At 38.0% G+C, this 25,541-nt stretch overlaps 1 long non-coding RNA gene across 1 annotated transcript in view; it reads right to left on the reverse strand.

Moving 5' to 3' along the window:
* Window positions 1–1,159: 1,159 nt before the first annotated feature.
* LOC144577416 (uncharacterized) overlaps window positions 1,160–25,541 on the reverse strand; it is a 187,730-nt gene continuing 163,348 nt past the window's right edge. Inside the window, exon 6 of the long non-coding RNA XR_013521238.1 lies at window positions 1,160–1,294. This is a non-coding gene — a long non-coding RNA (uncharacterized LOC144577416). The remainder of the gene's footprint in view (window positions 1,295–25,541) is intronic.

Below are 25,541 nucleotides of genomic sequence, written 5' to 3' on the forward strand. Positions count from 1 at the left end.
TAGCTTTGCAATGAAAAAATGTGTGACCTCCAACTTTGTTTTTCAAGATTGTTATGGCTATTTGACTTCTCTTGATATCCTATACCAGATTGGAAAGAATTTTTCTATTTCTTACAAAACACTATTGATATTTTGATTAGAATTTGAATAAACTTGTAGATCACTTAGGGTAGTATTGACCTCATGAAAATGTTACACCCTCCAATTCATGAGCAAAGGCTATCTTCCTACTTGTATTTTCTTTAGTTTCTTTCAGCTACATTTTATAGATTTCCTAGGTTAAGTTTATTCTAAGTATTCTTTTTGATGCTGTTACAAATGGAATTATTTTCTTACTTGCCTTTTTGGGTCGTTCGTGTTTGGAAGTCAACTGAATTGTGTGTGTTGATATCCTATCCTGCAACTTTGCTGAATTCATTTATTTGTTCTGATAGTTTTTTTTAATGGAATCGTTAGGATTTTCTACATACATGATCATATCATCTTTGAACTCAGATGATTTTACTTCAGCCTTTCCAATTTGGATGCCACTTATTTATTTATGACTATTTGCTCTGTCTAGGATTTTCACACTATGTTAAATAGAAGTGGTAAAGCACACATCCTTGTCTTGTTGGTCATCTTAAAAAGTTTTCAGTATTTTACCATTGAGCATGGTAATAGCTGTTTTTAAACATATGGCCTTCATTATATTTAGTTTCCTTCTATTCATTAGTTTCCCTTCAATATGGTAGTTTCCTTTTTTGCTAAATTTATATATATATTTTTTAATCATGAAAGGGTGTTGAATTTTGTGAAATGCTTTTTCTGCATCAATCAAGATGATCCTATGGGGCTTTTCTTCTTTATTTTGCTAATGTGGTATATTATATTGATTGGTTTTCATATATTTGATCATCCTTGCATTTCAGGAATAATACCAATTGGTCAAGTCATACGATTCTTTCGGATGTTGTTGAGTTTTCTTTGCTAGTACTTTATTGAGGACTTTTGCACCAGTATTGTGAAGCAAATAATGTCTGTTGCCTATCACCATGAGTAGCAGTTCTAGGACATCAAACTCCTGCATGGTTTGCATGTGTCTTGCAACTTGCAAGAAAGTTTCCAAGAAAGGCACAACTTACACAGGTATTAGATGGAACAATGCTTTACTTACATAAAGAAAACATCAGCAGAAAACCATCACCTTACATGGTGAGCAAGGGTCCTTTATGGCCAACAGATTTTGCCTCACAGGTGATACAAGGAAACGGTCTACTGCAAGTGAAGAACCTTGACCCCTCCTACATGGGTTCTGAAATATAAAAAGTGAGGGGTGAGTCTGAGCTCCATTGACACACATACTTAAGCAGAACAAAGGCATATACGCCAATCCTGCAACAGGAAAAGATATTCCCAAACACTGAATCAGATATGCCCAGCACAAGCTGTGAGGGCTCCTTATTTCCCTCACAGGAACATAAGGAAATGTTCCAGGCTCACAGCCAGTCTTATGTGAGTATGCAGAGGACAAGAATCTGTGCATGCCTGCCTTTCCCAACAAGTATCCATCAGGGAGTAGTCTGTAGTTTCCTTTTCTTGTAATGTCTTTGTATCAGGATAATGCTGGCCTCACAGAATAAATTTGGAAGTATTCTGTCCTCTTCAGTTTTTTGGAAGAGTTTGAGGATCATTGGTTTTAAGTCTTCTTTACACTAGGTTTAATAGATTAACCAGTGAAGACACCTGGGTTTAGGCTTTTCTTTGTTGAGAGGTGTTTGATTACTGATTTAGTCTCCATATTAGTTATAAACCTGTTAATCTTTTTTAAATGATTCAGTAGGTAGTGTTTTTCTCAGAATTTATTCATTTTAATCTAAATCATCAAGCTTGTTGGCATACCATGTTCTTAGTACTTTCTTAAAATCTTTTTTTATTTCTGTTAAGTTGGTTGTAGTGTCCCCTTGTTTATTTCTAATTATTTAACTTTTTTTATTTAACTCTTTTATATTTCTAATTATTTAATTATTTTGTCAGTGTAGCTAAAGACTTGTCAATTTTGTCAATCTTTGGAAGAACTAATTTTTAGTTTTGTTGATTTACCTATCTTTCTGTTATCTATTTTGTTTATCCCTGCCTTAAGCGTTATCATTTTTTCCCTTTTGCCAGTTTTGAGTTTGTTTTTTCTCTAGCTCCTTAAGGTATACATTTAGGTTCTCAATTTGAAATAATAAGCATTTATAGCTATAATTTTCCCTCTCAGCACTATTTCACTGCAGCTCATAAGTTTTAGTATATTATGTTTTCATTTGTATTTGTCTCAATATATTTTCTAATTTATTTTGTCATTTCTTCTTTGACATATTGGTTGCTTAAGAGTGTGTTAATTAATTTCCACAAGTTTTTAGGTTTTTCATTTTTCCTTATTGCTATTATTTTTAGCTTTAGCCCATTGTGATTAGAAAAGATACTTTGCGAAAAAAATTGCTGAAGGACTCAAGATGGCGCTGTGAGAACAACCCAGGATTGGAGCTCGCGTTGAATCCGCAAATGGTGAGTCCGAGCTGCATTTCCAGACTGATCGTTGTTGCCCACAGAACGGGGAAACTCCCAAGTATAAAAAAGACACGGGACGCCAGGCAGTACGTTTGCCTGGCGAGCCGGCAGCCGGGGCAGCGGCGGCCGGCCCTACCCAGCAATCCCCACAGGGCGCGCTTGTCTGGGTGCCCTGTTGAACCGGCAACCTGAGACTTGAGAGGGCTGGACTTGAGACTGAACGAGACTTGCACAGTAGGCCAGCCCAGGGAATTGCAGGATCAGATCGTTTGGGATACCCAGTGGGACGAACAAAACCGCGATTTCAAACTATCCTGAGCAGACGGTCCGAGACACTCTGTGGGGGAGGGGCGTCCACCACTATGGAGGCTCCCAACTGAGATACACGCCCACTGCTGACGCAGCCAGCCGTTGCCGAGGCAACCCGCCCCAACTGAGATACACGCCCACTGCTGACGCAGCCTGCCGTTGCCGAGGCAACACGCTACAATGAAAAGACTCCGCCGCAGGGTGTGGCGGAGAGCACAGCAGAGCCTGCAGGAACAGGGCGAATCACACAACAGCAGGGCGGAGCCTCGGCAGCCAAACAGTGGCTAGTCTGCCTTCTAGCTGGGCAGGACACCTCATCGAACATCCAAAAATAAAGCCCAAACCCCTCAACACAGAGCATTTGAGAAAAAAAAAAAAGGGGTTTTTTAATGAGCTCTGGTGCAGCAGAATCAAACATAGCAGCCTAACAGCCCTGAATGAACAACAGAGCTCACAGCTCAGCAATTAAGCCCATATAAAGTACAAACTGTCTCCTCAAGCAGCTACCTGACCCCTCTATATCCAAAAGACTGACATTAGGCAGGCATCATCCTGGGACAAAGATAGCAGAAAAAGAAACTGGTAGCATCCCTCGCTGTGCCACAGCTGCTAGAGGTGCACCCCAGACAAGCAGGGTCTGGAGCGGACCTCAGCAGTCGTACAGCGAAGGGGCTAGACTGGTAGAAGGAAAACCAAGCAACAGAAATACTTCATCATCAACATTCTGGGTGTCCACTCAGAGACCCAATCGAAAAGTCAGCAACTACGAAGATGACCAGTGGACAAATCCACAAAGATGGGAAGAAACCAGCGCAAAAGGAGGAAAACACCCGAAACCAGAACACCTCGCCTCCTAGAAAGGACCAAAACTCCTCACCAGCAAGGGAACAAAGCTGGACGGAGAATGACTGCGACAAAATGACGGAAATAGACTTCAGAAGATGGATAATGAGAAACTTTTGTGAGCTAAAAGATCATGTATTAAATCAATGCAAAGAAACTAAGAACCTTGAAAAAAGATTTGAAAAAAGATTCGAGGAAATGATAACAAGAATGGATACCTTAGAGAGGAATATGAATGAATTAAAGGAGCTGAAAAACACAATACGAGAACTTCGCGAAGCAAACACAAGTTTCAATAGCCGAATTGACCAAGCAGAGGAAAGAATATCTGAAGTCAAAGACCAACTCAATGAAATAAAACGAGAAACCAAGATCAGAGAAAAAAGCGCAAAAAGGAATGAACAAAGTCTCCAAGAAATGTGGGACTATGTGAAAAGACCTAACCTACATTTGATAGGTGTACCAGAAGGGGACGAAGAGAATGAATCCAAGCTGGAAAATACTCTTCAGGACATCATCCAGGAAAATTTCCCCCACCTAGCAAGACAGGCCAACACTCAATTGCAGGAAATACAGAGAACACCACAAAGATATTCCGCAAGAAGAGCAACCCCAAGGCACATAATCGTCAGATTCAACAGGGTTGAAATAAAGGAGAGAATACTAAGGGCAGCCAGAGAGAAAGGTCGGGTCACCCACAAAGGGAACCCCATCAGACTCACAGCAGATCTCTCGGCAGAAACACTACAAGCCAGAAGAGAGTGGGGGCCAATATTCAACATTCTTAAAGAAAAGAACTTTCAACCCAGAATTTCATATCCAGCCAAACTGAGCTTCATAAGTGAAGGAAAAATAAAATCCTTTGCGAACAAGCAAGTACTCAGAGATTTTGTCACCACCAGGCCTGCTTTACAAGAGCTCCTAAAAGAGGCACTACACATAGAAAGGAACAACCAGTACCAGCCATTCCAAAATCACACTGAATGCTAAAGAGCTTCAACATAATGAAGAACCTACAACAACTAACAGGCAAAACAGCCACTTAGCATCAAAATGGCAGTGTCAAACTCACACATAACAATATTAACCCTAAATGTAAATGGACTAAATGCACCAATCAAAAGACACAGACTGGCAAATTGGATAAAAATCCAAAACCCATCAGTGTGCTGTATCCAGAAAACCCATCTCACATGCAAGGATACACAAAGGCTCAAAATAAAGGGATGGAGGAAGATTTACCAAGCTAATGGAAAGCAAAAAAAAGCAGGAGTTGCAATTCTCATCTCTGATAAAATAGACTTTAAAGCAACAAAGATCAAAAGAGACAAAGAAGGCCATTACATAATGGTAAAAGGATTAATACAACAAGAAGAGCTAACGATCCTAAACATATATGGACCCAATGCAGGAGCACCCAGATACATAAGGCAAGTTCTTAATGACTTACAAAAGGACTTAGACTCCCACACAATAATAGTGGGAGACTTTAACACTCCACTGTCAATACTAGACAGATCAACCAGACAGAAAATCAACAAGGATATCCAGGGCTTGAACTCAGACCTGGAGCAAGCAAACCTGATAGACATTTACAGAACTCTCCACCCCAAATCCACAGAATACACATTCTTCTCAGCACCACATCACACCTACTCTAAAATTGACCACATAATTGGAAGTAAAGCACTGCTCAACAAATGCAAAACAACAGAAATCATAACAAACAGCCTCTCAGACCATAGTGCAATCAAGTTAGAACTCAGAATTCAGAAACCGACCCAGAACCGCACAGCTTCATGGAAACTGAACAACTGGCTCTTGAATGTTGACTGGGTAAACAACGAAATGAAGGCAGAAATAAAGAAGTTCTTCGAAACCAATGAGAATGAAGACACAATGTGCCAGAACCTCTGGGACACATTTAAAGCAGTCTCTAGAGGAAAGTATATAGCAATAAGTGCCCATATGAGGAGAATGGAGAGATCCAAAATTGACACCCTATCGTCAAAATTGAAAGAGCTAGAGGAGCAAGATCAAAAAAACTCAATACCCAGCAGAAGACAAGAAATAACTAAGATCAGAGCTCAGCTGAAGGAGATTGAGACACGAAAAACCCTTCAAAAAATCAATAAATCCAAGAGCTGGTTTTTTGAAAAGATCAACAAAATAGACAGACCACTAGCCAGATTGATTAAAAATAAAAGAGAGAACAACCAAATAGATGCAATAAAAAATGATAAAGGGGAAATCACCACAGATTCCACAGAAATTCAAACCATCATCAGAGAATATTACAAACAACTATATGCGCATAAACTAGTAAACCTGGAAGAAATGGATAAATTCCTGGACTCCTGTGTCCTCCCAAGCCTAATCCAGGAGGAAGCTGAAACTATGAATAGACCAATAACAAGGGCAGAAGTCGAGGCAGCAATTAAGAGCCTATCACACAAAAAAAGCCCAGGTCCAGATGGGTTCACAGCCGAATTCTACCAGACACACAAAGAGGAGCTGGTACCATTCCTTCTAAAACTATTTCAAGCAATCCAAAAAGAGGGAATACTTCCCAAATCATTTTACGAGACCAACACCATTCTGATACCAAAACCCGGCAGAGACCCAACAAGAAAAGAAAACTTCAGGCCAATATCCATGATGAACATAGATGCAAAAATCTTCAATAAAATATTGGCAAGCCGAATGCAACAGCAAATCAAAAAACTTATTCACCATGATCAAGTAGGATTCATCCCGGGGATGCAAGGCTGGTTCAACATACGCAAGTCTATCAACGTAATTCACCACATAAACAGAACCAAAAACAAAAACCACATGATTATCTCAATTGACGCAGAGAAGGCATTTGACAAAATTCAACAGCCCTTTATGCTAAAAACCCTCAATAAACTCGGTATCGATGGAACGTATCTCAAAGTAATAAAAGCTATTTATGACAAACCAACAGCCAATATCATACTGAATGGGCAAAAACTGGAAGCATTCCCTTTAAAATCTGGCACTAGACAAGGATGCCCTCTCTCACCACTCCTATTCAATATAGTACTGGAAGTTCTAGCCAGAGCAATCAGGCAAGAAAAAGAAATAAAGGGTATTCAAATAGGAAAGGTGGAAGCCAAATTGTCTCTATTTGCAGACGACATGATAGTATACCTAGAAGACCCCATCGCCTCAGCCCAAAAACTCCTGAAACTGATAAGCAACTTCAGCAAAGTCTCAGGATATAAAATCAATGTGCAAAAATCACAAGCATTTGTCTACACCAATAACAGACTTAAAGAAAGCCAAATCAAGAGCGAACTGCCATTCACAATTGCTACAAAAAGAATAATATACCTTGGAATACAACTCACAAGGAACGTAAGAGACCTCTTCAAGGAGAACTACAAACCACTGCTCAACGAAATCAGAGAGGACACAAACAGATGGAGAAACATTCCATGTTCATGGTTAGGAAGAATTAATATCGTGAAAATGGCTATACTGCCCAAAGTAATTTACAGAATCAACGCTATCCCCATCAAGCTACCATTGACTTTCTTCACAGAACTGGAAAAAACCACCATGAACTTCATATGGAACCAAAAGAGAGCCCGCATAGCCAAGTCAATTCTAAGCAAAAAGAACACAGCGGGGGGCATCACACTACTGGATTTCAAACTATACTACAAGGCTACAGTAATCAAAACAGCATGGTATTTGTACCAAAACAGAGATATAGACCAATGGAACATAACAGAGGCACCGGAGGCAACACAACATACATACAACTATACAATCTTTGATAAACCTGACAAAAACAAGCAATGGGGAAAGGATTCCATGTTTAACAAATGGTGTTGGGAAAACTGGCTAGCCATGTGCAGAAAGCAGAAACTGGACCCCTTCCTGACACCTTACACTAAAATTAACTCCAGATGGATTAAAGACTTAAACATAAGACCTGGCACCATAAAAACCCTAGAAGGAAATCTAGGCAAAACTATCCAGGACATAGGAGTAGGCAAGGACTTCATGAACAAAACACCAAAAGCATTGGCAACAAAAGCCAAAATAGACAAATGGGACCTAATGAAACTCCACAGCTTCTGCACGGCAAAAGAAACAGTCACTAGAGTGGATCGGCAACCAACAGAATGGGAAAAAATTTTCGCAGTCTACCCATCTGACAAAGGGCTGATATCCAGAATTTACAAAGAACTCAAACAGATTTACAGGAAGAAAACAAACGAGCCCATTCAAAAGTGGGCAAAGGACATGAACAGATACTTTACGAAAGAAGACATATATGAGGCCAACAATCATATGAAAAGATGCTCATCGTCACTGGTCATCAGAGAGATGCAAATCAAAACCACATTGAGATACCATCTCACGCCAGTTAGAATGGCGATCATTAAAAAATCTGGAGACAACAGATGCTGGAGAGGATGTGGAGAAAAAGGAACAATTTTACACTGTTGATGGGAGTGTAAATTAGTTCAACCATTGTGGAAGACAGTGTGGCGATTCCTCAAGGTCTTAGAAATAGAAATTCCATTTGACCCAGCAATCCCATTACTGGGTATATATCCAAAAGACTATAAATCGTTCTACTATAAGGACACATGTACACGAATGTTCATTGCAGCACTGTTTACAATAGCAAAGACCTGGAATCAACCCAAATGCCCATTGATAATAGACTGGATTGGAAAAATGTGGCACATATACACCATGGAATATTATGCAGCAATCAGAAATGATGAGTTTGTGTCGTTTGTAGGGACATGGATGAATCTGGAGAACATCGTCCTCAGCAAACTGACACAAGAACAGAAAATGAAACACCGCATATTCTCACTCATAGGTGGGTGATGAAAAATGAGAACACATGGACATAGAAAGGGGACTACTAAACACTGGGGTCTATTGGGGGGAAAAGGGGAGGGCCAGTGGAAGGGGGAGGTGGGGAGGGATAGCCTGGGGAGAAATGCCAAATGTGGGTGAAGGGGAGAAGAAAAGCAAAGCACACTGCCATGTGTGTACCTACGCAACTGTCTTGCATGCTCTGCTCATGTACCCCAAAACCTATAATCCAATAAAAAATTTAAAAAAAAAAAAAAAAGAAAAGAAAAGATACTTTGCATATTTCAATGTTTTAAAATTCATTAAGACTTGATTTGTGACCCAAAATATGGTCAGTCCTGGAGAATGTTACATGTATACTTGAAAAAAATGTGTATTCGACTGTTGGGTGAAGTGTTCTCTATGTTTGTTAGGCCCAATTAGTCTAGTGTTTTTCAATTCCTCAATTTCCTTATTGATTTTCTCTCTGGTTCTTCTATTCATTATTAAAAGTTGGTCATTGACATCACCTATAATTATAGGAACATCTGTTTATTTAATTCTGTCAGTGTTTGCCTCATAGTTAGGAACTCTTATGTTTGATGCATATATGTTCATAACTGTTAAAATCTTCTTAGTAAATTGACCCTTTTATTATTATATACTGTTCTTTAGTGTCCCTCTTAACAGTTTTTAACTTATTCTATTTTGTCTGATAGTAGTAGAGCCACTTCTCTTTTAGTTACTTATTACATTAAATATGTTTTTATCATCCTTTCACTTTCAATCTAAAGACTCCTTAAATCTAAAGTGAGTCTCTTGAAGAAAACAAATAATCGGACTGTTTTTCAATCCATTCTGCCAATCTAATATATTTGGGAGGTTTAATTCATTTATATTTAAAATAATTACTGATAGAAGAGAGTTTTCTGTTGTCATTTTGTTGTTTTCTGTATATTTTACATTTTATTTCCTTACTTACTGGTTTCCTTTGTGTTTGGTTGATTTTTTTGTAGTGACCAGAGACAAATTATACAATAAACACATTATGCTTTATTGAGAAATCTCTGCCTGTATTCTCTTATCCCAAGCAAGTCTGTAGATAATATTAATAATTTAGAAAATTTCCTTTATGCTCCAATGAGCAGAAAATTTAAGATACTTTGTCTCCCTTCTCATTTCCTTTTGTGTACATTCTATAGCTATTTTCTTTGAGGTTTAATCATGGATTATTATATACAATATCCTATAGTTATAGCAATCTATTTTAAACTGATACCAACTTAACTTCAGTTATATACAAAAGCTGCACTCTTTTATAGCTTTACTCCACTTTTGTTACTAATGTTACAAATTATAATTTTATATATCATATACCTATTAAAGAGATTTATAATTATTTTTTATTCTCTTGCCTTCTCTGGTCTTGTCTTGGCATGTATCTTCCCTGAGCCTGTGCATGTGGTTTTTTCTTAATCCCTCCTATATACACATGTTTTTAAATGTCTTGATTTCCCTACTAGTTTCACCTCTGCATCTTCTCAAGGACTTACATATTCTGTATTTCTCTGCCTGTATTCTTTTGCCCCAGGTAAATTTGCAGCTAATATTGAAAATTTTAATGTCTGATAATTTTTTAATTTTATGCCATAATTAGCACAGCACAGTCCAATTGTATTATATAATAAATCATTTATTTATTATGTAATTTGTTTCTTGTCACTTCTCTTTGACTTCAAAGTCCATGTACTTTCTGTCACATCTCCCCATATATGTAGATTTCAATCATGAAAAATAAATGATAAGACCTGGAGGAATGTAAAAGTTACAGTAGTTGCCATGTTCGGATGATTGAATTATGAGTGATTTTTTTTCCTCCTTCAAAGAGTTTACTTAAGATTTTTATAACAACAGCAATAGATTATACAATTTTAAACTCAGAAATGCAAATAAACAGCACAATAGAGTGAACAACATTTTAATTTTAAAAATATTAATATTAATTTTAAAAAATTGTGTTACATATTTATATTTTCCTTTCCTCATTTTAAAACTTTCCTATAGGTAATGATGATAAATAAATGAGCATTTCAAAATCTTATTCAAAAAAACAATTATTGGGCTTAGATGATGGGGTTTTCTAAATATACAATCATGATATCTGTAAACATGAGACAGTTTGACTTCCTCCTTTCCTAATCAAACATGCAAACAGAGACAATTTGACTTCTTCTTTTCCTAATCAAATACCCTTTCTTTCTTTCTCTTGCCTGATTGTCCTTGCCAGACTTCCAATAATATATTGAGTCAGAGTGATGAGAGAGGGCATCCTTGTCTCGTGCCAGTTTTCCAAGGGAATGCTTCCAGCTTTTGCCAATTCAGTATGATATTATTGGCTGTGGGTTTGTCATAAATAGCTCTAAATATTTTGGGATATGTTCCATCAATACCTAGTTTATTGAGAATTTTTAGCATAAAGGGCTGTTGAATTTTGTCAAAGGCCTTTTCTGTATCTATTGGGATAATCATGCAGTTTTTGTCACTGGATCTGTTTTATATGATGGCTTACATTTATTGATTTGCATATGTTGAACCAGCCTTGCATCCTAGGGATAAAACTGACTTGATCATGGTGGATAAGCTTTTTGATATGCTACTGGATTTGGTTTGCCAGTATTTTATTGAGGATTTTTGCATCAGTGTTCATCAGGGATATTGCCCTGAAATTTTCTTTTTTTATTGTGTGTCTGCCAAGTTTTGGTATCAGGATGATGCTGTCCTCATAAAATGAGTTAAGGAGGATTCCTTCTTTTTCTATTGTTTGGAATAGTTTAAGAAGAAATGGTACCAGCTCCTCTTTGTACCTCTAGTAGAGTTTGGCTGTGAATCCATCTGGTTCTGAACTTTTTTTGGTTGGTAGGCTATTAATTACTACCTCAATTTTGGAACTTGTTATTGGTCTATTCAGGGATCAACTTCTTCCTGGTTTAGTCTTGGGAGGGTGTATGTGTTTGGGAATTTAGACATTTCTTCTAGATTTTCTAGTTTATTTGTATAGAGGTGTTTATAGTATTCTGTGGTGGTAGTTTGTATTTCTGTGGGAGTGGTGGTGATATCCCCTTTACAATTTTTTATTGTCTATTTGATTCTTCTGTTTTTTCTTCTTTGTTAGCCTCGCTATCAGTCTATCTATTTTGTTGATCTTTTCAAAAAACCTCTTAAGCTGATAAGAAACTTCAGCAAAGTCTCAGGATACAAAATCAATGTACAGAAATCACAAGATTCCTATACACCAATAGCAAACAGAGAGTCAAATCATGAGTGTACTCCTATTCACAATTGCTACAAAGAGAATAAAATACCTAGAAATACAACTTACAGGGGATGCGAAGGACCTCTTCGAGGAGAATTACAAACCACTGCTCAAGGACATAAGAGAGGACACAAACAAATGGAAAAACATTCCATGCTCATCGATAGAAAGAATCAATATTGTGAAAATGGGCATACTGCCCAAGTAATTTATAGATTAAATGCTATTGCAATCAAGCTACCATTGACTTTTTTCACAGAATTGGAAGAAACTACTTTAAATTTCATATGGAACTAAAAAAGAGCCCACATAGCCAAGACAATCCTAAGCAAAAAGAACAAAGCTAGAGGCATCACACTACCTGACTTCAAACTACACTACAAGGCTACAATAACCAAAACAGCATGGTACTGGTACCAAAACAGATATAGAGACCAATGGAACAGAACAGAGGCCTCAGAAATAGCACCACACATCTATAACCATCTGCTCTTTGACAAACCTGACAAAAACAACCAATGGGGAAAGGGTTCCCTATTTAATAAATAGTGTTGGGAAGAGTGACTAGCCATATGCAGAAAGCTGAAAATTGATCCATTCCTTACACCTTATACAAAAATTAACTCAAGATGGATTAAAGACTTACACTTAAGACCTAAAGCCATAAAAACCCTAGAAGAAAACCTAGGCAATACTATTCAGGACATAGGCATGGGCAAAGACTTTGTGACTGAAACACCAAAGCAACGACAACAAAAGCCAAAATAGACAAATGCAATCTAATTAAACTAAAGAGCTTCTGCACAGCAAAAGAAACTATCATCAAAGTGAACAGGAAATCTATAGAAGGGCAGAAAACTTTTGTAGTCTATACATCTGACAAAGAGATAATATCTAGAATCCACAGAGAACTTAAATTTACAAAACCACAACAACCCCATCTAAAAGTGGGCAAAGGATATGAACAGACGCTTCTCAAAAGACATTTATGTAGCCAACAAACATGAAAAAAGGCTCATCATCACTGATCATTAGAGAAATGTAAATCAAAACCACAATGAGATACTATCTGATTCCAGTTAGAATGGAGATCATTAAAAAGTCAGGAGACAACCGACGTTGGAGAGGATGTGGAGAAGTGGGAATACATTTATGTTATTGGTGGGAGTGTAAATTAGTTCAACCATTGTAGAATATAGTGTGTCAATTCCTCAAGGATCTAGAACTAGAAATACCATTTGACCCAACAATCACATTAGTGGGTATATACCCAAAAGATTATAAATCATTCTACTATAAAGACACATGCACACGTATGTTTACTGTGGCACTGTTCACAATAACAAAGACTTGGAACCAATCCAAATGCCCATCAATGATAGACTGGATATAGACATTGTGACACATATATACCATGGGATACTATTCAGCCACAAAAAAGGATGAGTTCATGTTTTTTGCAGGGACACAGATGAAGCTGGAAACCATCATTCTCAGCAAACTAACATGAACAGAAAACTAAGCCCTGCATGTCCTCAGTCATAAGTGGAAGTTGAACAATGAGAGCACATGGATACAGGGAGGGGAACGTCACACACCAGGGCCTGTTGAGGAGTGGGGGGCTAGGGGAGAAATAACATTAGGAGAAATACATAATGTAGATGATGGGTTGATGGGTGCAGCAAACCACCATGACGTATGCGTGTACCCTAAAACGTAAAGTGTACCATGACTCTGCATGTACCCTAAAACTTAAAGTATAATAATAAAAAAACAATTTTCAAAGGGGAATTTAATTTTTCACCCTCAAAATGTGCTATGAAAATTGAAGATAATCTGAATATTTGGAATTTGTTATTTTTTTTCTTGAAAGCAGTAATAATTTTAGATATGCTTACTTTTACTTTCTAGTTTTAAGATCAGATTCTAAAAGGCATGTTTTTAGTTATTAACAAAAAGATTTTATGGGAAAAATTCACTATATGATTATTTACATTTTATTTCTTATCTTTAGTTTCTTCCTATAAAAGAGAATCAGCACATCATTCACTCTTATTATCAATTTGGATTCTCCATGGTCTTTCCTGGATTGCTCCTGTATTTAATAGGATAACCAGCTTCTCGCAAGAAATGGAAACAAAGTAAAGTAAGAACACATTTGAAACACAAGATGTAGAAGAAAAAAAGAAGCCAGGCCTTGGAATACAATACTTGTAAGAGTCTTCATTCATCAGGACTGCAGAATGTTTCCACAAAGCCTTTTCAAATGTTTCAGAAGAGAAAGGAGGAAAAGAAAAAAAAATCAGATGTTTCTCCACAAACCTCTTATCTGGGTTATATTTCCACAGTGAAATTTATTTATGTTAATTTTTTCACTTAAAAATAATTTTAAAATATAATACAAATCTCAACTTTATTTATCAACCTTCCCCATATCAGCTTTATCCCATATTTGGATTCAGACTGGCATTTTTATCCAATGGCAGCTTATCCTGAAAGCTGTGTTTCCATTTTCCCTCCACCATGTACTTCAGTAAAGGTAGAAATATGTACAAATCTGTGGAGTTATTTTCATTGGGATCTATTTTTATATATATTATTTCGATTATCTAATTTTCTCAAAATTATATGCATTTTTTTAGCTCTCTCAAACAAAAGCCTTATTAACTCACAAAGTATGACCCAAGGGATTTGTTGTTTCAGAAAGTATGATTCCTATATGATAGTATCATCTTTTTTGGGAAGAAATTAGGAAATTGGTCCTTTGATCTTATTCAGTGTGATCTTTTTAAAAAATTCAAAGTATGATTCTCTATATACATAGATACAAACATGGATATAGATATGGATAGAGAAACAGATATAAATGTGTGTGTCTACAGCAATGGATAAATGTGAGAGCCACAGAGCCTCTATGTATCTTATAAAAAAGACCCTTACTTCCTTCAGTGGAAGGGCCTAGTTGAGTCAGAGGCTGAAAACCTAGTTCTTAGAGTCACAGTGTTGTAGTAAGCTTTGAATGCTCACAGCAGATCTATTATGCAAAATCCAGGGCCCTAGTGGGCATCCTGAAACATGAGATGGAGAAATCTGGATGGATACTCCTAAGATGTTGACTCTGCATCTTCCACCTCTGGACCCTCTTGCCTTGGAAAGGTGGCCCTCCTTTCCCTCATAATAGCATACGCTTCTGTTGTGTTACCATGTTACATCCCTACCTCCTCTCCTGGTTGCCAGACCAATAACTAAAGCTAAATCCCTGCACAAACTGTCAAGAAACATGCTGGGTTGGATTAAGGAGAAAAGATACTATATAACAAGGAATGGCAAGAATTCATTGGTCTGTAACTGGGATTGCATTTTGAGGGTACTTCATCAAGGTGTACAAAAATGTAAAATTGGTCATGCAGGAAATCATTGGCTTGGTAGCACTTGCTTAGAGACAGGATTTAACACCCTGAAAAAGGACACTGAGGGGAGGGGAAATGCACTGCTGGGAGGGTTCTTAGAAGCATGGAAAAGGTGATGGGAAGCACTGAATGGAATGGGAATTCCTGAGTTGGCCCACCAAATGGTAGGGGGAGGTACAGGAAGGAATGAAGAGGCCGAAGGAAATGGGCATGCTGGAAGAGAGATATAAGGCAAGAGACCAACTGGAAATTATGCTCTGTGTTCACTATTGGCACACCAGATTTCCTCTATACTTCTTTATGCTCCCATTATCTAGCACTAACTACATTTCTCTGACAGTCATGAGCAATCACATAAAACAACAGCATGGCTTCCGTTTTTGCCTTTTACCTCAGTGAAATGGGGACCTCAAACGCAGCAGGGGACTGTTTCCACTTCTGGTTCAGTGGAACCATTCTTGTCCTCCAGAGGGAGCATTCTTCCTCTGGGTGATAAAATACGTGTCCCAGCACAGGCAGGAATATGGGCATGTAAAGTAAACAAAATTTGTGGGTGGATCTTTCCATGTAATTTTGAGAAATGTCACCACCGTTCCATAGATCTCAGTCTTCAGTCTCAGAGAGAAAGAACAGTGTTAGATTTTGAGCTAAGAGCATATACTACATTGATAGGAAAACATGCTGACTTTGCAGTGTTTTTTGCCAGCTAGTGTAATTTGGTCTTTCATGGATGTTACCTTTTTTTTTTTTTTTTGAGACAGAGTTTCACTCTGTCACCCATGCTGGAGTGCAGTGGCACTATCTTGGCTCATGGCAACCTCCACTTCCCCTGTTCAGGAGAGTCTCCTGCCTCAGCCTCCTGAGTAGGTGGGATTACAGGCATCCGCCACCACACTCACTAATTTTTGTATTTTTAGCAGAGATGGGTTTTCACCATGTTGGCCAGGCTGCTCTCGAGCTCCTGACCTCAAGTGATCCTACCACCTCAGCCTCCCAAAGTGCTGGGATTACACACATGAGCCACTGACCCAGCTGACGTTACATGCTTCTAACACAACAGCTGCTTCTTGGTGAAGGATATGTGGGAATATAAGCACCTCCCATGGGAATCAGTCCATTGCCTTATTTCTTTCACTGGGAGGTAGGTTCCTTGTCAGAGGTGATGTGTGATATTTTCATGGAGCATTCAGTTAGTGTTGACAGTGACATAATAGAAAATGGGTATAAAATTAAATAGAAATTCAGGTTGTTTATTTCTGTGCTAATAAGTTGCTGCTTTCTCCATGATAAAATATAATTAACCTGCCAAGTGGTTAAGGTCCCTCCATGTGAGGTAATTTACCTAAAACTGATCCTTTACAGACTGCATCTCAGAAAATGAGATGGCCTTCTGCAAAGTGCCATTGACTGCCTCACCAGCTTAGACACCTCCACCCCAACTCAGACCTGGGGGAAAAAATCTCACAGATAAGAAAAGTGATCTTTGGAGGAAAAAATTTTTACTCCCTTAGAAGCTGATACTAGGACATCTGAGGGGTAACTAGAGGCTCTCACTGATTATTTGTATAATGGTGACATCCATGAAGCTGAATAAAACTAAGTGGAGGGCAGTGGTGTGGAGCAGTTAATGTTGGCCCCTTATTATAGGATTTATTGCAATTAATCAATAGGGTACAGACTTGCCTGTCGCATTCTTGAACTGAATGCACAGGAGTAAATATGACTTTTTGACTCTGAAGCAAAAGTAAAATACCTATAGTGAAAATGCAGCTACCTGAAGACAGCCTGCTCTACCTGAAACACAGGAGTTGTCTGGCAGATTAATTCATTCCCAGCTACAGGCCAAATTCCCTTGGCATCTACCAGTGACTTTGTGGGTCATGACATAAAATGATTGATGTGAATACAAGGGCTGGACCCACAAGTAGATGTTGAAGGACAAAAGAGACAGAGTAAGTGTAGGAAAAGAAAATATTTGAAAACCAGAACATCAGAAGAGAGGGGAAAAGAGCTACTAAAGGACATTGCTCACGGGATCTGTATCCCAGTACCAGCTAATGAAGCATCGCTCACGGGATCTGTATCCCAGTACCAGCTAATGAAGCATCGCTCACGGGATCTGTATCCCAGTACCAGCTAATGAAGCATCGCTCACGGGATCTGTATCCCAATACCAGCTAATGAAGCATCGCTCACGGGATCTGTATCCCAATACCAGCTAATGAAGCATCGCTCACGGGATCTGTATCCCAGTACCAGCTAATGAAGCATCGCTCACGGGATCTGTATCCCAGTACCAGCTAATGAAGCATCGCTCACGGGATCTGTATCCCAATACTAGCTTATGAAGCATTTTCTCAGAAATAGGTGCTGAATTTTAACAGAAAGTATTTAGTAGAGGATCATTTTTCAAAATGACTACTGAGGTTTTTTTCTTAATTAGTATATCTTCTATGTCATTTATATTTGCCATTTTAATTTTATAGTTCTAGTCTCTGAATTCTGGATGAAATATTCTAGAGATTCTTCAAGCTACATTTTAGGCAGTGTTCATGCTAGTATTCATCACTTTTATTATTTAGTACTGCTAGACTTTTAATTTTAAATATTTTAAATAACAGTTCTTGTTTCAGCACATTCTACACTTTCAAATAAAAGAAAACACTCATATTATTAAACTACTTCTCTGTTTCCTGAATCAGTTCTGTTTTAGTCCTGGCTATTTGTACCGAGTGGATCAGCTTAGCCACTCTATATGAGCTTTTTAAAACTTCAATGAGACTTTCATAGCTTACTGTGCTATACATACAAAGATATAACTAAGAAATCAGACATACAGAGGATTCAGTTATCAGTGTTCACTTTATTCTCTATAAAATTGACAATAATTCTTAACTGGTAAGCTTAAAAGATCGTTTTGAGATATGAATTTCAGTCATATATCTAATAATTTTTTCTTTTTTTGAGACGGAGTCTTGTTCTGTTGCCCAGGCTGGAGTGCAATGGTATGGTCTTGGCTCACTGCAACCTCCGCCCCTGGGTTCAAGAAATTCTCCTGCCTCAGCCTCCTGAGTAGCTGGGACTACAGGCTAATTTTTGTATTTTTAGTAGAGACAGGGTTTCTCTGTTGGCCAGGTTGGTCTCAAACTCCTGACCTCATGATCCCCCTGCCTTGGCCTCTCAAAGTGCTGGAATTACAGGCATGAGCCCCAGCCTATATCTCATAATTTTTAATTTCCTGCCTATACTTATAAATGAGACTCTTATTTATACACTCTTGACAGTGGTAGGAACACCATAAATATCCATCCATTTAGCATTTTAGTTCCTGCTATGTTCCAGATACCATACATGGGTATTTCTCTGTCTTTTCCCATGCTCAATCCCAACTACTAGGGAGGCAGTTAGATAAATTCCAGCCTTTGCATTGGGAACCACTTCAACCTTTTGAATGAGGGAAACATTTTAGGAAATGGTAGAACAACAAGCTAGAAGCCTGGGAGCTGTGTCATGCCATCCTGGTCTATACGGTTGATCACACATGATGCTATCATGTAGGAAAGATAGTCTTTGGTATTATTGTGTGTGAAGCCATTCTTGTATTGCTATAAGGAAATAACTGAGACTAGGTGATTTATAAGAAAAGAGGTTTAATTGGTTCACAGTTCTGCAGGCTGTACAGGAAGCATGGCAGCATCTGCTTCTGAGGAGGCTTCAAGGAGGTTTAACTCATGGCAGAAGACAAAGCAGGAGCAGACATGTCACATGTCAAAAGCAGGAGCAAGAGGGGTGGGGACGGACCATACATTTTTAAATGACCGGATCTCACAAGAACTCACTCACTAATATGAGGATAGTACCAAGGAGATGGCACTAAATTATTCATGAGTAACCACCCCCATGATCCAATCACCTCCCACCAGGAGATTTAAATAGCGACACAGATCCACAGGACCATATCATATCATGAAGTTAATTTCTTAACTGGCTTGCACATCTAAAGTTTCTTCTTACACTTTTCAAATATTTGTGTAAGTTGTTCCCTTTGCTTGTTAAAATTTCCAGCGCTTGTAAATCTTACCAGCTCTGTGACATTTTTGTTAGAAGGATATGCCATCCCATAATTTATCACCATGAATAAATTCAGTACTAGTTTAAAAACCAAGAACGAGTGTAATCAACAAATTCCCAATTTTAGTGAATTCTTAAATGATAGAAAATACTTTTAAAACTCAGAATCAACAGACACATTAGACAAGAAGATGCTCTGGGGCAAACCTCAAAGGAACAATTGTTCTATAGCCTCATCAACTAGGCTGGAAGTTCCTCCCTCCCTACATCCCTTCTTCCCCTCTCCCCTATCCTTTTTTCCATCCTTGCCTTCACTTAGATGAATAGCAGTTCTTGGTGGTTCTTGTTCACAGACTCTGATAGTGAGTGTTAGCACTAGAGACAGAAACTCGGAAAGGTTCCAAGAGAGCCAAGGACTCCATATCAGCAGAATAGACAGCACTGAGGAGAGGGCCAGTGAGCTAGAATGAAGTGTATCAAGTATGATCTACAGAGCAGCTGCATCAAATTTATCTGAAGTGTTTCTTAAAAATGCAGATTTCTGGAGCCTATACGAGATGCACTGTATCAAAGTCTCTAGCAGTCTCATTTCCAGGAATCCAGATGTTTAACAAACTTCACAGGTGAATGTTGTGACTCAAGTGTGGTCTTCACCTCAGCAGCACTGACACCACCTGGGGGCTTGTGAGACATTCATAATCTTGGGCAGACATCAGTCTTATTCAATCTTAAGATTCCTTGGTGACTTGTATGCACATTAGCAGTTGAGGAGCACTGATTTTTTGTTTCATTGCAGCGGCAGAAGGCTTTGGATTTTGAATTTCAACACTATTAATGGAGCAATCGAAATAGCAGCCACCCAAAAAGTGGCTTGCTATTGTACTGATCAGATCTTCCAGTGACTTCTCTCCTTGAAAGGTATTTGAAAAGAACTAGTTCCTTTGGATTGAGCAAATCCTAGGAGTCATTGGAATAATTTGGGGGTAGAAAAGGGAAACCTTAAGGACTTCTTAGAAATCATAAACTGTTTCACAGGCTAGAACTAGTGTCTTACTCATCATGAGGACAAAATGTAAAGGGGCACCAAAAACCTCTGTAATTAAGATACATCATGTTTTACTGAAATGTTTTTAAAATTTAAAAACTATGTAAAAACATCCCGGATTAACAAAATATAAACATTTTAAATAAAAACAGGATAAACATGAGAGATTTTTTCTATTGCTTCAGACTTCAGTATGGCTTGGAATGGCACTATTACTAACCCTGTATTTAAATTTTCATACTTTAGTCATAATAAATTTGTTTGCATTAATGTATTATATATTGCATTGAAATAGTGTCTATCTTAATCACTGAGTTACTTGATACATGCCTTCTTAAATTTTGCACCCAAGGTGAGTGCCTCATTCCTCTCATCCTAGTCCTGACCCTCCTCTCTCACCAGTGTGTACAACACACTAATGCACACAACATGTGCTGTACTTTAACTTGACCTAGATTTATAGACAGGTAAGACTTTCCCAGCCATTTCCAGCTCACTTACTCAAAGTTCACCTTTCTTTAAGACAAAGCAGAGTATAGTAGGTAATTCAGGCTCTGGAAGCTGATTGTCTTGGTTCCAGATATGGCTCTATTACTTAGAGAGAGTGGCCTTAGACAAGGTATTTAACATCTCTAGGTCACTGCTCACCTATAAAATATGTAAAATAACAGTACCTCAGAGAATTGGTGTGAAGTAACATACAAAGTGTTTATCACAGTACCTGACAAATAGTAACCATAAAGTATTATCTCTATTATTATAATTACTATTTAATATGGTTTAGCTCTGTGTCCCCACCCAAATCTCATGTCAAATTGTAATCCCCAGTGTTGGCGGAGGGGCCTGGTTGGAGGTGTTTCAATCATGGGGTTGGTTTAACATGGTTTAGCGCCATTCCCCTAGTGCTGTCTTGTGATAGAGTTCTCCTGAGATCTGCTCATTTAAAAGTGTGTAGCATCCCCTTCCTCTTTCTCTCTCTCCTGCAGGCCATGTGAAGATACTCCTGCTTCCCCTTTGCCTGTCACCATTACTGCAAGTTTTCTGAAGCCTTTTCAACAGCGGAAGCCTGTACAGCCAGCAGAACCATGAGTCAATTATAATTTTTTAAATGAGTTACCCATGCGTGTCTTTATAGCAGGGTGAGAATGGACTAATACACCGTTTTTGTTATCCTGATGAGATTTTGCCTTACAATTCTTTTAGTCGCTGAGAAAGCCAACCACTGTGTGTTTGATCTCAGTTTCCTCTTTAGTTTCTATCTTTTTTTTTTTTTGAGATGGAGTCTCACTCTGCCACCCAGGGTAGAGTGTAGTGACACAATCTCAGCTCACTGCAATTTCCACCTCCTGAGTTCAAGTGATTCTCTTACCTCAGTCTCCCAAGTAGCTGGGATTATAGGCAGGAGCCACCACGCCAGCTAATCTTTGTGTTTTTAGTAGAAATGGGGTTTCACCCTGTTGGCCAGGCTGATCTTGAACTCCTGACCCCAAGTGATCTGCCTACCTCGTCCTCCCAAAGTGCTGGGATTACAAGTGAAAGTCACTGCACCTAGCCTAGTTTCCATCTTGAAACTATGCTTAAAATCCCCTATGCCTTAACTTTCTTAGGTTATTCCCCAAAGCACATCTTTCTTGGCAAAAAAAGTGAAGAAAATTTTGTATACTAACAACTATTAACTATTAATACTCTGGAAGCTTCTACTGGTTTTTTAAGAGTCTGTTTTAAATTTTAAAAACTTCTTAGTATTGAAATATTCAAAATATACATAAAAGTAAGGAGAATAATGTAATAAATTCCCCTTGGACTTATCACCCAGCTTCAAGAGTTATCCTCACCTTCTTAATCTTGGTTCATCTCTTTTCCTCTCCACCCACACAGTTTTTTCTAGAGTAGTGAAAAAATTTCAGACATCATCTCATTTAACCCATAAATACTTCAATATCTGAAAGCTTTTTGAACCTAAATTCCTCCAAATAAAGTTTTTTTTAGATGAAAACTCTTACATAACCCCAGTGATACACAATGTAACTGATTTCACTATTCTAACATGGTCTCTATGCACTTTCTTTGACATCACATGGAGGTCGGGTAGAGAGACAACTGGATTCTTTTTCCTGAATACAGCAAATGGAAAATTTCAAAAGTGGGTCATAAAATGGGAACCAAGTCAGAGATGACTTGGATCAGGTGCCAAAGACACCTTTACATGACATTACATGATAAAGGCCAGTGGGCCTTCACATGATATTTTGTAGTCTCCTCATTAGAACACCTTCCCAGAACAAATATACCTCCTTTTAATGAAGATACCATTTGTCACCATCATCAACAGTGCCTACTAGCCTGTGGGAAGGGTACATAATGAAGTTTAGAGTTCTGCATACAAAGATGTTAATACAGGATAGATGAAATGTTTCTTTATACAAGTACAAAGCGAGGGACACACAGACACTTCCAACTAAAACAATTGATAAAAAAATAAGCCATCAAGACACAAAAAGACTTGGAAGAGCCTTAAATGTATATCGCTAAATAAAAGAAGCCAATTTGAAAAGCCTACATAATATATGATCCAACTATATGACATTCTGGAAAAGGCAAAACTACAGAGATAGAAAAAATCAGTGGTTGCCAGAGGTTCCAGGGAATGAAGATGACTGGGTGGAGCACAGCAGATTTTTAGAGCAGTGAAACTATTCCGTATGATACTGCAGTGTTGGATACATGATGTTAGGCCCTTATTAAAACCCATAAAGCTGTACAATAAGAAGAGTGACCCTTCATGTAAACTATGGACTTCAATTGATCATAATGTATCAATCAGTTATTAAAGTCTTGCATTAGTGTAGTTTAAGGGCTGCATTAGTTGAAGGTGGGGCAGGGGGAGAAGGAGTGTATGCGAATGCTGTCTTTTAAACTCATTTTTCTGTAAACCTAGAACTGCTCTAAAACATAGTCTATTGATTTTTTTAAAACTGAATTGGTGTTTCTGAGAAACGTTTGGTGTAAGAAAAAAATAGGATTCCAGAGAAAATTGAATTTTCTTTAAGGTAGAAATTTTCTTATTTTAAGGTAGAAATCTGGTTTTTATATTTTTGCTAAGATCAGAAGAAACTTTGCATCTTGTCACCCATAAATATTAGTTTTATGTATTTGTCATGTACTCATTATGTATTTATGAGTTTTATGGATTTGTCATGCTGATTTTTTTCCTGAGTCTTCTTTTTGCACTATTATAAAATAAGACTTTTTTTCCTCTTCTATAATATGCTTTTAAGATGTAATTTGTTAGTATAAGAGGATTATGGGTGGGTTTTTTTGGTTTGTTGTTAACAGTGGACTTTAAAACAGCTTCATCCTTAAACTAACAGACTTTTCCAGGTTGCAGAGGCATCCAGATACCTTCACTTGAACAACCATCTTCAGATGCTCCACCTAAAATCTTCCTCCAAACCACCAGTCCCTGCCTCAGAGTATGGCAGCTGCCCCGACTGGATTTCCTGTTTGGCCCTGTTCCACACTTGCTATTTATTCTTAGCAGAGCTACCAGATGAATTTCAACAAAGTCAGATCATGCCATGACTCTTCCAGAAATTCTGGTAGGAGCCCAATCTAGTCTGCTCCAGCCACATTAGCCTTTTTGCTGTCCCTCTACCTGGTGTGCTCTTCTCACAGATACGCCTCCGGCTCGCTCCTTCACTTGCTTCAGGTGTTTCCTTAAATGTCATTTGTTCAGTTGGTCCTGCATTAACTACTGAATTTCACATTTGACGTCGTTTCCATTTTTGATCTTTGGTACTTCTTCTATACTGTTTTGTTTATTCATTTATCTATTGCGTTTACTCTCTGTCTCTTTTCCCTAAACCATAAATACCATGCAGGCAGGGATTTTGTCCCCTTTGTTTATTGCTGTAGTCTCAACACGTAAAACTTACTTGGAATGTAATATATGCTCAATAAATGTTTATTGAACAAGTAAAATAATAAACGATGCCCTCTAAGAGCAAACTTCTTCTTGAGGTTTCTGTAGCAACACCCGTAATAAATCTGGGACACTTTCTGAAACTATTTACTTTCACATGGTTTTCATAGACGTGGACCCATTTTTAATTCCACTTTCTAATGGAAATGGCTCTAAGTATGTATTCCACAGCTACAGAATGTAAGGAATATCAAATGTGGCCTACACTTCTTTGGAATAATTTTTGAGGACTTATAGGACAGATGTCATAATTATGTAAACAGTAATTTTATTCGAAGAGCAACTGTTAAATTTAACACTCTTTCCATGTTTTTATTGGTGGTAACAATGTCCAATTTTTTTGAAGTGGTATTTCCAGATTCATATACTTGTTGCATATTTTCCATACCAGCTTTATGGTACAATGTCTTCCAGAGTAGTAGTTAGATTTAAAGTTATCTATTTATTACATTTTTAAAATCAAAGAATGATTGTGTATTTGCAATGTTATTTAACAGATAAGCAGAGAGGAGCTTTAACCATACAATTGGTTTCAATAATATCTACCTCAATCAGTTGAGTTCATACTGACATCTGGAGGCCAAGCCTTGGCACTACATCAGGGCTATTACCCATTTCAGAGCCCATCATAGTAATTAATGCTTCTAAACTTCTTTAAAGTAAGTAAAAATCTGCAACATCTAAAACTATCAAAAAGTCGTTAAAAAAAGAGGATTGAACTTTTTATCTTCTACATAAAGCTCTGTTTCTGAAAATTTGAGTGTGAATTTGGGAAAAGAAAAACAGTAATGACGAGGAACATCTGAGTGCCCAGTAGTTGCCAGGCAGCACAGGAGTGCTCTCTTTGCAACAACCCGTTCAATCTTCAGACCACCCTATGAGATAAGGACTATTATTATCCCCATTCTACAGTTGAGATCAAGGCTCAGAGGGTTAGTAATTTCTCAGTGTCACTTAACTAGGTCTTGACTGGGGAGAACTTGAACTCAAATCCATGTGACCAAATCCCCAGGTCTGGCACTCTTGGAGATGGACCAGTTTACACTGTTGAGAGATTCTTCAACAAGGATTGTGCTAAATAGCATAGTTATCTTTAAAATTGCAGTTATTGGCTGGGTGCAGTGGCTCATGCCTATAATCGCAGCATTTTGGGAAATCAAGGTGGGAGGATCACTTGAGCCCTGG

This window comes from Callithrix jacchus, chromosome 8, assembly GCF_049354715.1.
Source record: "Callithrix jacchus isolate 240 chromosome 8, calJac240_pri, whole genome shotgun sequence".
Classification (NCBI taxonomy): Eukaryota; Metazoa; Chordata; class Mammalia; order Primates; family Cebidae; genus Callithrix; species Callithrix jacchus.